Source organism: Macadamia integrifolia, chromosome 9 (genome assembly GCF_013358625.1).
Source record: "Macadamia integrifolia cultivar HAES 741 chromosome 9, SCU_Mint_v3, whole genome shotgun sequence".
Classification (NCBI taxonomy): domain Eukaryota; kingdom Viridiplantae; phylum Streptophyta; class Magnoliopsida; order Proteales; family Proteaceae; genus Macadamia; species Macadamia integrifolia.
Window position 1 is genome coordinate 29,170,121 of NC_056565.1, and position 6,000 is coordinate 29,176,120.

The window sequence follows — 6,000 nt, forward strand, 5'->3', positions numbered from 1 at the left end:
GCTTCAGTCTAAATAGTAGAACCCTTTTGTTTGCCTCAGTATGGTTTTCTGTCATCACATAATTGAACATGAAAGAGAAATAAGTATTTTGATGGAATAAACAGTACGCCCACCCTTTCATGCCTGATGTGTGAGAAACAGTAGAACAGACAAGAATGTTTTGATTTGAGCATTTGATTTAGACATAGGATCTAATAAGGGCATAGAATAAGATAAACATCATTCTACCCAAGTCTTGGACTCTTGGTTTGCTTGCTCAAGAATCAATCTATTTTAGGTGAAATATCCCATTTGATTTGAGTTGACTGATGCATGTGCCCTGTTTATTGAGTAAGAATCTTAATAACTAAGGAAGTTCGTAGAGGAACTTTCCAAATCTATAGATAAAATAAATTTCATAAGAATTTTCTTTTGTCATTTTGTCTACCTCTTCAAGCTTTCCAAATCTATGAATTTTATAAAGACAACACATTCTTACATTTCCACATCAACGTAGACTTCAAATATTTAAAAAATGGGAAAGGGTTCCCACAACAGCAGTGTGGGTGAATCTTTTATACCAATTGTGTCACTCATACCCAATCAGATTTCTTTGTCTTCAACCTGTAGACACCTTCTCAGAAAAGGTGTATTAGCCACTCAAGAAATCACAGTCCTTTATCATTTCCAACAAACTGATCTCATCCCCACATGTGCAATCAACTAAGCAAGTTGTTGTATAGTAGGTTGACTGATCCAGCTTCACACAAAATAATAAAAGGGGTAAGGGTTATCTGAAAATGATATGGAGGAAACGCCTACACACATGAATTTGTTTATTCAATTTTTTGAGGATAGAGAAAAATATTACAAACAAATGTAATATGAGGAAATGTACTATACACCTCATTTTTAGATTTTTAATTTTTTTTGATTAATAAAAAATTATCTATTACCACCAAGACAACAGTTCCACAATTATCTAAAAAGAGCAGAGATGAAAGAAAGAGGGGGGGGGGTTGAATGCCCAAAAACTGCGACATTGAGATGAAGCGCCAAGAGAAGTCATGGAGTCCGCAACAGAATTTCCTTCTCATAGGATGTGTTGAAAAGTTATGGTATCGAATCGATTCATGAGGTGCCAACAATTGGCAATGATGTGCTTTATTCACCACGGGATGAGTTGACATGTCTTGCATGAGATTTTTCCCAATAATAACATACCGCCTGTAAAAGCAAAGCTTGATGTTGTACCTTCAAATTGAATATGAGATTAACCAATCTAAGCAAGTTCCTCGGGCATGGTTTCATCATCTATCATATTGCAGCTTAGTTTTTGGGTCTCAAACTAATCCCTCTCTATTCAAGTTTTACTATATGTTTTGGTTTATATTGATAATATCTTGGACTAACAACAGTCTAGATCATGTGCAAACTCTCCTTAGTCACCTTGCTCATGAGTTCTTCCATGGTTTTGAGGCAGTTCGTCATCCAAAAGCCCTTCTTCTCATTCAGCAATGCTACATTGGAAATCTTCTTGACTACAAACCAGTTTGCACATCTATGGCCACCAACCTCAAGCATCTCGTGAAGTGGGTGCCCTTCTGGTCGCCTCTACTAGTATCAGTCTATAGTGGGGGGGCTCTACAGTATGTCGCTTTTACACACCTTGAAGTCTCCTTTGCCCTGATGTCTCCTTTGTCGTCAATAATGCTTGTCAATTCATGCATGCCCCAACCAAGCTAGGATCACTGGTCTATGGTGAAGCTCATTCTCTGCTACTTGAAATACACTCATCACCATGGTCTTTTCCTTGAACGGTCAGTAAGTCTCACTCTATACTATTTTTCTTGGGCCTTATTTGACCTCTTGGAGTGCTCGCAAACAGAAGACCGTGGCTTCTTCTTCTACTGAATTTGAATCTTGGCAGATGTGGCGGCTGAATTGATTTGGTTAGAATCCTTATTTAAGGAAATTGCTCATCCTATTCGTCAACACACTATTATTTGGTATGATAATATTGGCGCTACCTACCTTTCTGCAAATCCCATGTTCCATGCTCGTACGAAGCACATGGCAATTGATTCTCATTTTGTTTATGATAGTGTGGCCAAGAAGCAGCTCAGTGTTCAGTTCATTTCAACGGCTAATCAGCTCGCTGATATTCTCATTAAGGCTTTGCTGCCAACCTGGTTTGAATTTTGGCGTGACAAGTTGAAGCTTCACTGCCTGGAACCCACAACATGAGGGGGTGTATTAGACGTGTATAAGAATTTCCTATTTTAGTATGACTCTAGCGTCTTTCCTTCGTTTAATGGTTTCTTAATCCTCAATCAATTTCTTATCTCTTATGGAGTTTCACTAAAAAGATTTCATTGCCATCTAAACTTCAAGTCCCACCATATCCCAATAAGTTTGGAAGAAGGTTAGGACATACCATCCAGGTCAGGTGCTTTCAAAGGCTTCACACAAAAAACTATCATATTCACTTCATCATCATCTATTTGCAAACACACTTCCTTATTCATATACGCAATAAAAGTGGTCTATTAGAAGACTTAGGAGGCCCATACACAAAGGTTAGCTGCCAAACATCATCAATACAACTAACTCGGATGATGCAGTTTATCATCCATTTGAGATCTGTATACAACATGCCCAAAATGCATAAACTTCCACCAGAACCAATTGAATCCATAGCAAGAAAATTTGGTAATGGAAAAGAATGAGATTAGGATTTTAACTTATTTTGTTGGTATTGTCTCGATGAGAAATATTACTGAAGGCGACGATGAATTGGCCCTATGTTTGAGTGTTAAGAAAAAATAAATAAAAGGAAAAATTTTCAATTTTTTTTTTAATTTAAAAGTGATAGACATATAAATCAATCATTGTATCATCGTGATTTTTATCTCTTTTTTTTTTTTCTCCCTTGGAAATCAAACAGTGTGACTGTCTGAGGTACATTGTGATGCACTATTAGCTGATAGGAGTGGGCTTTGGTACTATTTTCAAATATAGACATGGCCAGTTGGTCCCAATATGGGCTGGGCCTCTATGGCATTGTTTATAGAATTATAGGCTATGTGCTCCAAGATGACTTCATATTAACTTGAAGGGCCTAAGTTCCTGTAGAACCACTTGTAGAACCACTCAATACATGAGCTAGGTCACGGAATATCAAACAAATATTAGGTTGGTGGGCTTGTTGGGCCAGGCCACCAAATACCAAAGAAACACTAGGCTGGTGGGCTTGTTGGGAGGTCATGCATAACTGTCTTGAGTCAGGATTGGAGCAGCATGGAGGGTGTTAAACAGTTAGGTTCAGTTCGATGCAAGATATTTTAGGTAAAATCAAAATCAAACTGTTTAATAAGTGGTCTCAGATATTGAAATCAAAACCATCAATAAATGGTTTTGGTTTAACAATTTTTTGAGATTTTCTAATATTTTATTCAAACAGTTTTTTTATCATATATATTTTAATTGAATTGGATGTAAACTTGATATGGAAGTGAATTGTTTATTGTTATATGCTTTCTTTTAATAGTTATTCAGTGTTAGCTTAATTTTTTTACTTTATTTTAGTACATTTATTTTATTTTATTGAGATGCATGTAAATGACTTAAACCTACTATGCATATAGTAATTAGTCTATCGTCTCTGTAAACTATTTAACTAAACGATTTCAATTTTAAAACCAAAACAGAACCATTTATTAAATGGATTTAGCTTTTTAGTGTATATGGCTTGATTCAGTTTCAATATTTTTTGACATCCTTACCATGGAGAGGGGCCTCAACATTGCGTGAAATAGTAAATTTAATTAAAGAAAATAAAATATTATGATTAGATTAAATAAATCAATGCATGTGGCAAGAGTTTGATATGACATCTTCTAATAAATCATGGGGATACATCATACATTGATCTCAAACTCAGGTTGTTGCTCAAAATTCCTTGAAAGTATGAATACGATTGCTTGGTTAATAATACAAATGCAAAAACCCCATATTTATTAAAGAATGTCAAAGAATAAAAATGTAGAAGACAATACTATTAATTAATCTCACCAAAGACAAAAGACGTGATGGACATAGCTAATAATTTCAATAAAAACATGTCATACATGATCTTTTGGCATCATGAACTCTATTAAGGAATAGCGAAGTAAAACTTATTTTCCCAACAGCTAGTTGGGTATGCATTCGTGATAGCGACTACGTGAGGTTAGCATTTTCTTTAAGATCTTGCTTGACAAGCCTTGGAAAAGCCTTGAAAGTTCTTTATTTTATTTTTTCTTTTAAAAAAAGAAAATAAATAAAGGACTGAATTTCCCTGCAACCATGGTGAACGGGAATCTGCTTACCAAGGGGCATCTAGAGTCCCAGACCGCTGAAGAGAGGAAGGAAAGAAAGGAGAACATGCAAGGGCTTATTCCTTCGATGATCCACAGATGAATAGTATGAAAAAGGAAAACTTTGTCCATAAAGAAATACATTTGGAGAAAGTTTCCTTCACCCGAGAAGTACAGATTTCTAACAAATTGTTTCTTACACTCCACCCGTTTACAAGACAACCCTTCTACGCAATAGATCTCTTGTTTACTCTTGGGCTACAACTCTTGTAAAAGCTGTGATCGTGGTCCGGTCCATTAAGTACCTTTTCCATCAAATATAATTATGCCAGGCTAGGGTGGTTTAAAGAGAACCTGTTCAACTTATCTAGCCCTCTCCCATACTAGCTTTGGATTAGAAAATAAACTCTCAGCCAGTGCTGCCCTAATTATGGATCAGGCTAAAAGTCAACAGGATGTATATCAGTCACTTATTACTAAATTACAAAGAAATATGTACAATGTTGATTCCAGAAGGAATTTTTTTGGGACAAAATTTCCTTTTGACTACACAATGAAATTCACGATTCAAGGGTCGGAAATCCTGCCTCCCCCCATCGAGTGGTCCTGAGGGTGCACGGTGAATGGATTCTCATTCATTGTTGCCTTAGGGAAACTCGGTCCTTTTTTTATTGAGACTTTATAAACCATTTGAAAACTTAAATGATCATCTATATGCATAAGGTTGAAAGATAATTAATTAAAAAAAAATTTGTTGGTGGAAGATAATTAATCAAATTTGTTTCATAAAATGTTTACTGATATTAAACCCAAGAGGGTAGCGTAGTTGGTGAGAAACGCACAACTTGGGCCGCTCACACAGGAGTATTTAGTGCTCTTCATTGCTTTCAGTGAAAGTTGAATGGTTTTGTCAATTTCAAACATATATATTATTATTAGATTATGTGATTTATATATCATATATAATTTTAAAGTCTGAATTCGAAGACATGCCATTGACTAAACCTTGTTGATCAGGTCACCATTATTCTTAAGTATTTATTTAAATGTTTGTATAATATTATATATGATAATTAGATTAGGTCATATATATATATATATATATATTATAGGAAAAAGAATCCTACTGGTTTGGAGCAGGAAACACCCAGACATAGGTGGATGCAAAAAGATTGTGCTACACTTCCCTAAAGCCCATTGAAGATGCTCCTACCTGTGCTCTTAGTGGCAAATGAATTTGGTGTTTCCTGCATTAGATCGGTGCGTGAAATCGTCTGCAACCACTGCACCAGTACAGTGAACATTGGGTAGCCGGAAGTCCCTTGGGGTATGTGCTCGGATGCTCTTGCTCATATGTTATTATGAATTTATAATAGACTAAGGGGTTGGACCGGACTGGGCTAGAAACTGCCATCCCTAGTATCACCCACACCCAAAGCATAATAAAGTCTTATGAAGGAAAAAGCTAATAGCCCTGCCCTGCTCTCCAATGAAAAGCAATTAAGAAAACCAGAGAAGCTTGAATTCATTAGCTCAACCTAACCCATGTAGATCTTTCTCCAAAACAAAGAAAAAAAATATTCATTGTGATGCAAAGATTGCTTTAGTTTCTCCAACAATCAACCTTTCATCTCCATGAATTGCCTCCCCCCCCCCCCCCCCC